The sequence below is a fragment of the Ursus arctos genome, unplaced genomic scaffold (assembly GCF_023065955.2).
Source record: "Ursus arctos isolate Adak ecotype North America unplaced genomic scaffold, UrsArc2.0 scaffold_10, whole genome shotgun sequence".
NCBI lineage: Eukaryota > Metazoa > Chordata > Mammalia > Carnivora > Ursidae > Ursus > Ursus arctos.
The window spans coordinates 42367479-42380013 of NW_026622764.1; the positions used below are offsets into that span (position 1 = coordinate 42367479).

The 12535-nt window shown below is 38.0% G+C and overlaps 1 long non-coding RNA gene across 1 annotated transcript; it reads right to left on the reverse strand.

Moving 5' to 3' along the window:
- Positions 1 to 793: 793 nt before the first annotated feature.
- On the reverse strand, positions 794 to 5633 carry LOC130542610 (uncharacterized). Its single transcript, XR_008957282.1, has 3 exons — positions 5254 to 5633; positions 928 to 1006; positions 794 to 845 (listed from the first exon to the last, which is right to left on the reverse strand). It is a non-coding gene; the product is annotated as an uncharacterized LOC130542610 (long non-coding RNA).
- Between the last annotated feature and the right edge of the window lie 6902 nt (positions 5634 to 12535).

Sequence of the window (12535 nt, forward strand, 5' to 3'; positions counted from 1 at the left end):
TATAGAGAGATGGCTCTTACATCTCTATTCTGTCTCTGCTATTTCCATTGTGAAAATATCACTCAGTACAGATTGTCTACATGGATAGAGACTAGCAGTCATTCTCTAAGTGACCTTCTAGAAGCAGATTAAATACGTGAAAAGGTTTAAATCTCTAGAACATGTTGTCTTAACTACCTTAATGTGCAAAGGAAAACAGCTTTAATACTCATAATATCAATTCTCAAATCATGAAGCACTAAAAATAAGCACTGGCAAGGACATTGAGAATGATTCATTAAAACAAACAAAACAAGAATAAATTCTGCAAGACAGGATTTCAAAATATTCTTGATGCTTATGATTAGCTGGGTATACTGCTGTGTTGGCACAGTGGGGTTGCTTTTAGTGAATCCCAATCCTGGAAAGATTCAGGAAGATATTATAAAAATTGTTAGCAGCTTAGTGTTAATAAAAGCTTTTAAACAATGTTCTGCTTAAATGTGTTGTCTTAAAATTTTCAATGGTTAAGAAACATAAAGCTATTTATTATTAACTTCAGGAACCTTGTGTGTCATGAGAGCCTGAGGCCCTGAAGTGTAATTAACAGAACAGAATTAACTCTCATCATAGAAAAAAAAAAAATAAGAAAGCGCAATGGGAGAACAAGAAAAAGTCTAAAAACAACTGTAATGGACAAATAGGATTAACACCAGAAAGCCCAGAGACACTTAAAAGTGGTGACAACGACCCTTTAAAACAGTGGCAAGCAAATTGAACCATCTGTTTCCACAAACAGAACTTACCCAAAGGTGTTCCAAGCCTTTGCAGAATCATCAGTGAATCAAGTACATAGTTGAATGTATCTATTGGCAACCAGAAAATATATAAATAGAACAGTACGTTTTGACATAAGTATGTCTTCAAAATCACTTATTAGTGATGTACCTTTGAAAAGAAAGAAGAAATCATCCTCAAACTGTGTCAGAATCAGGAGTCGTGAGGAATGTTACCGCAGTATGTCAAGCTGTAAAAGAAATCTGGTATTATATATGACGATGCGTATAATAACGACATATCGAGTTTATATCATAAATAGGTATTTTATAAACTTGTATCCTAGTGGAGGCTGAGAGGCTAAATAATTTACCGAACCAAGATGGCAAAGTTCTTAAATGGTAAGGAAAACAAATTTTTGAACTGTTATTATATGACTTTAAAGTCCATATTTTCACTGCAGTTATTTCATAGATACTACTGAAGAAAAAGAAATGAAAGTCTCAGATTCATCCTAACACCTGCAGAAAAATAGCTATCTGCAGAATTAAAAGGATGTGATTTTTTCCAACAAGGTTACTACTTCCTTTTGGGACACTGATTTTTTAGGGGATGAAAAGTGGGTGAAATCCTCCTCTTCCCCATCTAAGGAAACCCATGACATGCCTAGCTCCAGGAGGCACCTCTTAAATGAGATTAAACCAATCATTAAAATCCCTTTGCCTTTTTTCTGTATTGCAGCAGTCCAAACATTAGAGAATTATTCCATGACGAAATGACTATTATTCATCTATAGGTGGGTGACGCAATCAGATAATAGGATAGGACTTTCCCTTCATATTTAGAGGGTAGACTTTTGTCCCTTATTAGGCACGATGAACAAGGGAACTTGTTGCCCTATGACTGCTGGCTGCCAAGGTGTGACCATCACAGAAGCCAGTCTAAAGACAAAGCTGACACAGGGAGTCCAGAATCAAGAGAGTCCACAGTCTGAGGCTTGACTATCTCATTACTGAAGCTTCCCTTAACTTTTGTTGTGTGGTAATCTTTGAGTGGGTTTAAACCACAGTTTCCAGTACTTGTATTTGAGAACTTCCTAAGTGATATAAGTGATATTTGGTTAATGAAATATAAGCTGGATTTTAAGATGAATAACTTCTCTAAGATGTGGGTGTAATATAAACTGCAGGGTAAAATTTTCTCTACCACCATTTTAGTTTACATTCAAGAAAAAGAAATTCAAATAAAAATTGTAATACATTTATCATCCCTAACCCAACACAGTGTAATGTAGGTACAATATTGTAGTTAATTAAAATTATTTGGAAAAATAGGCATAGTGATACCTGGAGTTACAGAATAGCAAAATACTACTTTTTCTTTTCTTAATTTGCCAAAAGGTCAGATTATGTTAGGCCTGGTTAAAAGCTTTCAGTGGAATTTCATTGCACTTATAATACACTTTTCTAACTAAGGCTCCTACCTAACCATTCAGTTAATTTGGCCTCAGGTATGAGGAACCACTCTCTTATAGGTCAGGCCTCAGTGCAAATGGTACCTCCTTTGAGAGACTTTACCTTCCTACTCTGTCTAAAACCATCTCTTCCTTCAATTACTATGTATCAACTCATTTACTTCCTTCATAGCTTTTCTCTCTAGCCTGAAAGTTATTTTTTGCTTAATCATTTCTTCACTTGCTAATCTCCACCTACTCTCAGGAGATTATAAATTCCATCCTGACAGGGCACTGCTTGTCATCCTCAGAATTAAATTCCCAGCAAATACAGCAGTGCCTGCCTCACAGTAGGCCGTCAATGAATATATGCTGAATAAATGAGTGAATGACTCAATAGATGGATGGCTTTGAAAACACCAGTGATTTCTCAGTTTTGTTTCAGAGCACTCTTGATAAGAAGTGGAGTGTACTTTTGTTTTCAAATAATAAGGAAACCACTATTCCTTTTTAGTGGTCAATCGGGTTTAACAAGCCAATCTTAAAACACTTGCATGAGATATCCTCCCTTAAACACTTTATTAATTTTCTATTTTATAAATTAAGTTAGAGAGCCATCTTTGAGTGATAAAAAAAACATCTTTAGATAGCTGTGACGAGGGAGGGAGGGATAATGCAGCCCGACTCCTGAAGTACAGAGCGTCTGAGTGGCCTACCCACCTCTTATTCCAACTGAAAAACTGGGTCCCAACAATGTTTCTTTGATGAATAGCTTGGCAATTTCAAACCTGAGGGTTTTTTCCCTCTGTTTACATGATGTTAAATTACAGTGAAATCCCCAAGCATTTCGAAGTACAAAGACCACAAGGCCTTTTCTGACACTCATTTCACATCTACAATTACCCCACCCAAAATACATGAGAATAATATTGACTCTTCAGTATGATCTTCTTTTAAATGAAATGAAAAGACCTAGGTGCTAGTCTGTACTCAGTTTTTCAACAACCTGAATTTAGTTGGTAATATAAAATACTTTTTTCATCACAGATAATAGAACAAACTAATCCTTAAACTGTGATATTCCTGAGTTGAAAATAGGGTTGTTCTCCTATCCTTGGTAAGGACAACTGTTTAATCAGCCGGGATACTGTCAATACAGTATTAACCATGTCTTTTTTTTTTTTTCCGCCCTGTATTCTGATGCTTTGACATCTGGGGTCTTGCTGACCCTGGAGGGACTGATTACCACGCCCTTTGCCAGAGTTAGCCAGTTCCTACAGAGAGTAAACAACACACCTAGGAGCGTGCTTTTCAAGTGCAAACCAACCAACCTAGAGTGTCGTGTGTGTGCCTCCCCCCTCCCCCAGGCACCCTGCAACAACTTCCATTATCTGCCTTCCTGCCTGCCTGCCTGCCTGCTGAGACCACTCTGGGGCCAGGTTCCAGACACTTGTGTCCTAGAGCCCTCTTCACCAACTCTGCTCCTTCCCTGTGTGGACTTTTTTTCTTGGCCACTGTGATTATTGTCTTCTGATCTGTTGCCATTACCAAAGCTAAATAATAAGATCTCTTAAAACGTGTACATAGGGAATGATTGTATGGCAAGAGTTATAAAACAAGAGTTTCTGAAAAGGAAGCAACATGTTGAAATTCCTCTAATAGGTTTAAAAAAAAAAAACTGGAAAGATCCTGAACATCAGAAACCGAGTGAACAAATATCAGATGTGTAAAATAGATATTACAATAGCTTTTCCGTTTAATGCTGTTCAGAGGTTTTCACAATTTTGCTTTTAATGTGACTTAATTCTATTATTTTGCCTATTATCTTAAGTCGTATCACATCTATTGATTTTGAAGAAACATAATACTTCAAATTCCAAAGGGACTTCAAGTTACTCTATTACATGTATGTTGTGTACCCATCTCCCCCAGCATTGTAGATTTTTTCTGATTCCTCCCTCTGGAGGTAGGGGTGGGTATGACAGGCCCATCTAGGGTAAGGTCAATTGCTGGGGTCCTAGAGACTAAAAATGAGTAAGTAGGCCAGAAATGTAAATCAAGTCCTTGAGAAAGATGAATGTAGTGAGAGTCATCAAGTACCATCATCATCACCAGTCAGCCAGGATTTATTAAAGATTTTTTAAATGCTAAGCATACTGTTAGACATTAGGTACATAAACATAAAAATTATGAAGTCCCAATTTGAATCAGGGTTTGATCAGAGAAGCAGAACCAAATGGGTGATAGAGCAAAAGGGAATCATTATAGGAATTAGACCAAACACAATACGAGAGCTAATGGGTCTATACAAAGATGTTGCCTTTTTGTCTAGCATTGGACCTGAGTCATGATAGGTCAGCGTTGCATATAACTTGGAGGAGAATAAGGATGAACTGGAATGTACAAGGGTAAAATAAAACTTACTTCTATGTTTCACCACATTGAGATGATGCAGGTGGACCAGGTGCACAGACTCAAAACAAATCCCACAGGACAAGCCAAGAGGGTCCTTGGCTACACACAGGAGAGAAATTAAATGCAAGCTAACAGGAAGTGAGAGTAGAGTTTAATTGAAAGTATAGAGAGAGTGCAGGTATACTGAGAGTGTTTGGGAGACTCAGACAAGAAAGGAGAGAGAGTTTCATCTTTGCTCAGGGTCTGGGCTTTTTATTGAGGTTTGTGGTCTGGTATGCATGTCCTCTCAGGCATCCAGAAATCAGTTAAAACAAAACCATGGGCCCCGGTATCCTTCATGGGTCAATTATTCCTTGGAGCCAGAGGGTCTTGGCATCTAGATGTCTAGCACCAGTGGTCTGGAACATGCATATGATGGCTTCATCCAGGCATTCTCACCTGGTCCTTCCTTGGATATTATCTATTGTGTTGAAAGCCTCTACAGATGTCATTAACTCCTGTCCCTTACAAGGAGGACATACACTATTTGTTCTAGAGGCATGTCTAAAGTGGAGTACAGGTCCTAGCAAGCATAGAAACAGGGAAAGGAGAAAAAAGTAGATTTCAATGGAGTCCTTCAGTTCCCCTACCTCAGAAACTTGATAATGTGAATGACCTACAGAAGAAGCTACCATTGTTCATCATTTGCCACAGAACTAAATGCACATCTGGTCCACAGCATCAAGAAGTTGAAAGAGGAGATATTTTGGAGGCTTGTAGAGTGGCAGGCCTGGATACTGTTTCATGCCATTTTAAGAGTTAACAGACCAGAGACAACATGTGTGATCTTCCAGTGTTGAGCACCTTATACCAAACTCAGTGAATAAAAATAGCTTCTCATTCACTTCTTCCTTCCAAATCTTGAACAGATTTCTATTGTGGACACCTCTAATCTGGATCTGCAAAGGGAAGATAAGTTCCATCGTGGCTATGTTGGCATAATCAGCACCACAAAAGTCCACCCCTTGTCCACCCCTTGTCAGGCTGGCATTAGTACTTGCTTCTTTTAATCATACTTAACCTCTCAGGAAAAAATAACAGTAAAGTCATGCTTCCACCTAAAATCATACCAGTATCCATTATACAACCAAAAACATAATAACTCTTTTTTAAAAAGGATATAAAGTTTCTCTATCCACCTTGGGTGATGTTCTTTTCTAGCTGAATCACATTGACCCTTTGATAGTTTAGAACGTTAATACTGAGATATGAGGTTGACACATCTTATGTTAGGTTATGGGGGAATGGGAGAGAGGAAAATGCTAATTAATTAATTAGTGCGTTTACAAATAGATTCATATCAGAAGAGGAAGAAATATTTATAACTATTATAATCCTCAGTTCTGCAACTGCTCATATGTTCCTTCCTGCTATTTATAACTATCTTCCTTAACTACCCATTCCACATAGCTTTTCCTCTCAGCAATCACTTTGACCATCCTAATTTTTTGCCTGGTAGAGGGATCCAAAATTTCTTTCCTGAGTGGGTGGGTCCATTAGCAGTCCTGCCTGAGCAGAGATGTGGTTTTTGGCTGCCTTAATAATTTGTCTTAGAAATACTGAGCAGCCCTCCAGGCAATCACCTCCACTGTACACATGTTCCTTCTAAACCCATTATTTGATAGTAGCTCAACTTCTCCAGAATATTAGAATTATTTCTTACAGCCTGTACAATGGCCCCATTCCTTTTCCACTGATTCAGTAGCACAAGAAACCCAAACTGCTTAAATGGCAACTTCAACTTCAAATTTAATGGAACCCTTGATAGAACCCCTGGCAGAGGTATTCCTCCTTTGTGAACTAAGATACCTAGATCAGAAAAGCCCAAATTCACAGTTATTGGAAACAAAATTTCTGTTAGCACATTACTGAGGCATAAAAGAAGAGTAATAACTCCCATTTCTATCTTTGCTTCCCAGACCAGTGAATACTGGTTAGGAAGAAACAGCACCACCTGTTAATCACTGATTGAATGAAACTACATCATAAGGAAATTACCCAACCCCTCAAGATATTTCCAAACAAGTGTGGTTATACTTGAGTCTTCAAAATGTCATCCACTATTCTCAGGACACCTGCTTCAGGATGATAGGAAACATGGTAAGATCAGTGAATTCCATGAGAATGATCCAATTGTCCCACTTCACTTGCTATAAAATTAGTTGTCTGGTCGATAGCAGTGCTGGGTGGAATACCAAGATCCCATTGCTGATCCCATGAATAATACCCTTGCCAACATGGCCACTTGCATCGAGGGCACAATATGACTAATATTAACAAAAATGTTTAACTTGTCCACAAAACTATGAAAATACCCCTAATCTGAGGTTACCTTTTGGTGAGTATTTACATGGGTCACCAGTATCTTTACATTCTCTGCCTATTTGTAAAGATCTTCCCACGTACCTTTACTCCAGAACTTATTGCACCAATTTTCCAAACCAGTTGTTGTTTGAAAGACTCTGATCACTCAGTAAAACCAATACTCACCGCCTAGAGGTCGGTGTAGGTCCATAACTCTGAACATCTCTCATTCCAGACAAAATGAACAGCCATATGCATTGCTCAATAATTTGCCCACTTAAAGAATTTCCCTTCACCATGATCCTTCAAGGGCACCATGGAATGGGGTATTTTTCATCTATTTTCAGGTAATTTCAGCTTTATCGTATAGAACCACCTGTCAACCAGATTCATTTTTTTTCCCTCAGTCAAGTGTTCATAGAGAACTCCCTATGAGGCCAAAGAGGCAGATTGAGAGGGAGGAGGAAAAGCAGCAGGAATAGGAGACACAGGTATCTAAGCCAAATATTCATGCAACTTTTTCATGCCTTCAGGACATAGTTGGACCTGATCTCTTATAAACCAGGTCATTTGCTAATGGAGTGCTGCTGTGCCTACCATTGAACTTCATAGTTTTGTAAGTCAGATATTTCCACAGTTTATTATGATTTTGGAGTCTAGTTCAATGGCAGCAATTCCATCTTCATGGACGGCTTACAAAAAATTTCCATCCCAGGGGCGCCTGGGTGGCACAGCGGTTAAGTGTCTGCCTTCGGCTCAGGGCGTGATCCCGGCGTTGTGGGATCGAGCCCCACATCAGGCTCCTCTGCTGGAAGCCTGCTTCTTCCTCTCCCACTCCCCCTGCTTGTGTTCCCTCTCTCGCTGGCTGTCTCTATCTCTGTCGAATAAATAAATAAAATCTTAAAAAAAAAAAATTTCCATCCCAGGGCTCTTCACAAAAGCTAGAGCTCTCCTCACAAACATATTTCTCACCCCCTTTAGGGAGAGGAGTGTTCTCCAGATCATCCTGTTAACAAGTTTGGAATTGACTAACCAGGCTTTATATGATAAATTTGCTGTATCAATCCTAATCTCCCCTAAAAAATGTGGACACCTTTTATAGTATACCAGCCAGATTGTAGAATTTACACTTCATTTAGGGTAACACATCTTTGGGTGTAGGTTTTATAGCCTTATTGAAAGAACAGTCATAGGATCAAAAGCAAGAAGCAAAGACAAAGGGTAAAAATAAAAGTCGAAGGGAACAGATTGAGCTAATAATCAGATGATGTCTATAGTTGTGTGTATGTTCTAAAGACAAAGGGTTAGGATTTACTAGGCCATAATTATAATTTTTGAATGGCTAAACAACCTTGTGGTTCTTTAATACCCACATGGGACCTCAGAAATATCACAAAAGTTTAAATTTGTTTTAATATACACATGCTTACAACTTCAGCCCCCCATCCCAATGGCTTGCTGGATCAATTCAATCAAAAGTATGGAGCTTCAAAAGGTCTTTGAGGAAATACTAGATTCATTTTTCAACAACTTAGTTAAGTGCACAAGATAAAAGAATGATCACAGGAAGCCCCTTTTCACCACAGGAAAATGTTATAATACATCAATACTATTGACCAGTAGAGACAAGAAAGCCCGGTCTGATTCCACCCTGAGGTTGAAATGAGGAAGTCTTCTCTTTCTCTGTGTCTTTAAACACATCTAGCCAACAGACAAACAATTAGGCTGTATACCTTTTCTGTCTTGGTTTATAAATGCTCTCACCTGCTTCCAGCTCTTGTCTTTCTCTTCTTCTGATCCTGAGCTTCACGTTCTGGTTTTCCACAGCTATGTTTGGCTTTGGTGTGCTTTCTCAGTTGACTTGTTTGCTTTTTCATCTCAGGTAAGAAAGAAACCCTCTGCCATAAGCAACACTTTCCAATATAATAAACTCCAATTAATTAACTTCACAAAACTATAATTATAAAGGAGAGCAACTAGATCTGTGGTAAGAGAGAATGGTACAAGAAAACCATCTGGGTCTTCTATAGAAATCATTCTGACTTCTAGTGAGACAGTCATGAGAAATCCTTGATTCTTCAGTCTAACAAACAAGGTAAGGAGAAATTATTATAGTATAAAATGGTAATATAGTTCTTTATGTGACATACTGATCACATGCATGATCAAGGACTATTTCTGGAAAAGAGTCACCTGCTTTGTTAGGCTATTAATTTGTTTAGTTAATTACACAAACTGTGCAGAACATGCTATTTTCTCTGGCTATACTGGTGCTACATACTGTGCATGCGGATGCCCCTCTTTCATATTATCTGTTTGCATATGTCACGATACATGAGCACTTATTTTTATAAGGGCCGCTGGGGAAGATGAGAAAGTGGTAGAAGAGGTGGCTGGACGTCCATATTCTACTCTGCTTGTATTTGGAATTGGGTTTGAGTTCCTTGTTCTAGATTTAATCGTCATAGGGTTACAGGGGTCAGTACCAAATTCTGGCAATATTTCTTTTTCATAAGTCACTGTCAGACTTTGGAATATACTCAGAAGCTAATTGAAGTCTTTTTTATAAAAAGACTGTGAAACTCTAGGGACAAGTAGGTGACCTGATATGAGGGCTCTTCTTCCAGGTCAGCCCAGCATCCAGACAGCTCTGACTTATGGAGGATCTGTGGCTTTGGGAAGAGTGGAAGATGACACCCATGACAAAGATATTGACTTGTTCTTGTTGCAGACCTTTGTTGACAGTGGCAAAGGCAAGTTTCCAGGAATTAGTTTGTAGGAATAAGATACTGACAAGGTAGGTCAGAGCAGAAGAGGAGAAAAATAGGGATACCACATAGGTATAGCAAATGGTAGACTTTTTATTATAGCTTGTCAAATGTTCTCGGAAATGTCTCTGAAATGCTGATTTTTTTGTTGGGTGTCACAAAGATCCCACCTATATGAGCAGGTATAGATGGAGAATTAAACTGTAAACACAAAAGCAAAGCTGAGTAAGTCATGGGAGTAAAAGCCTCAGCATAGAGAACTGAGTCAATGATATTGTAACATAATACTGTAATAGTGCTGCAAAGCAGTAGTTACACTTGCGGTGAGCATAGCATAACCTATAGAGATGTTGAACCACTATGCTGTATATCTGAAACTAATGTAACATTGTTGGCCAATACTACTACATTTAAAAACAATTTTTTAAAAAGCAAATTTGACTTCATTTGTCTCCATAGACTTTAAGGCCAGGAATCATAAACAAAAACAAAACCCCAAAAAAACCTTTCAAAGTAGCGAAAAGTTTATTTGAGGAGGAAGAAAAATAAGTAGGGACTTTCATTCTCTTATTTGTTTTTAAATGACTTTTTTGTTGTTGTACTCCAGAAACATACTAATTTTTTATTCAAAAATATATGGTGGGAGGTGCCTGGGTGGCTCAGTCGGTTAAGAGTCTGACTTCAGCTCTGGTCATGATCTCAGGGTCCTGGGATAGAGCCAGGCGTCAAGCCCCATGTCCGGCTCCATGCTCAGCGGAGAGTCTGCTTGTCCCTCTCCCTCTGCCCCTCTTCCCACTTGTGCTCTCTCTCTGCCTCTCTCCCTCAAATAAATAAATAAAATCTTTAAAAATAAATAAATAAAAATATACTGGGGAACTTGAGTTCATGGTGAATTTCTTTGTTAAAACTGTCTCCTCTATAAGTAGCTGTAGTAAAAGTAGGAATATGGATTATTTGAAAATGCATTTTTTAAAACCTTGATGCTTTTATTTAAGGCAATTCCAATCGGTTTTGTGTGCTGAATCTACTTTTCATTTGATTGATATGATTGATTTCTATGAACTACACGATAGCTGAGAGGTTATTTATGGCATTTGGCACTGAGACTAAGAAAGTAATCACAGGTTGTACATTATTTCTATGAAATTGATGGTATCATACTGGTATTTACTTCAGATTTCTTCAAGGGCTTTCCTTAGTTTTATTATGTATCTTCCAATTAAAAAGCATGACAGAAAAAAAATTCTGCCTTAGAGTAGACATGTTTAATTTGGCTTTATACATATTGAAATCATTTTGAAAGGGAAACTTGTTTATATCAAATAGATTCAACTGTAGCACCAAGTATTAAAGGCAGTAAACTCCTGTATTTATGTACTTTCTGAGTTGGGTTGACTAGGAGGTGAAATGGACTCGGTAGTTAGTACATCTGCACTGGGATCCGCCAGTGCCAGCTCTTTTGAAATCCAGAACATGGCCTCGAATTGGAACTAAATCCTTCACTAAAAAGATGTCCTTCAAAATAGTCTGTTGCTATCACTGTTTTCATTAAAAAGTAAAAATTGTTCATTTTTTAAAAAGAATACCTAATTTCTTCTTTAAACGTGTTTTGCTGATCAAAACATATACCCCTCATAAAAATTTATGGGCGTACATGGAAAACCAACTCCAAGACGTTGCTGTACTTTTGCACATGAGCAGACTGCCGGCAGCTCATCTCCCTGATTATGCAAAGATGGAATTATAGCAAGAATTACTGACAGGCTGGTACGTTTGGATTTCCCACTTCAAAAGTGGTGAATTGTTTCCTTTATGTTCTGTGACAAATGACCTACCTAGCTGCTTGGCCGTGCAGAGAAGCTTGAACAAGCACAGAAGCTGACAGGACCGCTGATACTGGTGAAGGCTAATTGCAAAAAGGAAATGTCCACTGAAGAGAGATTCTTCCAGTATAATCAGGTAAATATTCTTTGGGTTATAAATGCTCCATGAGCTGTTTCTTGAAATTACTACCAAGTGTAGCAATAAGTTTAAAGAACACTCAAACATTGCGTACACTATTTAGAAAAACTTTAGAAATGATATGGTCAGTAATAACATATATATACATACACACACATACATAAATACATATATAGTATATACACATACAGGCATATATATGTGTGTGCGTGTATATATAATGACTAAGAAGAAAAAATTGAAATGAAAACGTCAACTGTGAACTTTTCCCCTCTTTCGATCTTCGATTTAGGAATAAATGCAATATTAAGTAACAGATTGTCAGGAGACTTCAATTATTTCCCCGAATTTTATAGTACACTGTTAAGTAGATATGTAGTGAGGTATTTATGCAAGGATTGATATTTCTATTAGACTTCTTCATACCAGAGTCATGTTTCTTCTAGGAAAACATGTCTAGATCAGGGTTTTGAATTTATGGGATATTCTACAAAATGAAAGAAATTGGCAAAGCATCTTGATAGGGCAACCAGGTCAAGAGAGAGATTTTAGGAGACCAGGGTCTCGAGCACAGTTGCCTTAACAACAGATGTAACAAAGCCAAACAAATAGGAAGCAGTGTTCACAACTCGATGTGGAGAGAAAATGAAAACCCAAACAGCTGCCATGTGCTCAAAAAAAGTAGAGCTTCCAGAAGCATGAGAAAGAAACTTAAAGGACTGATTTATTGTGACTGAAACCCAGCTTATAAATATAAATTTAGCGCCAGGAAGCATCTAACTATAGAACAGCCATGGGAGAATAGGGGTGTTCTTTCTGATCAAGGATTTCAGACTGT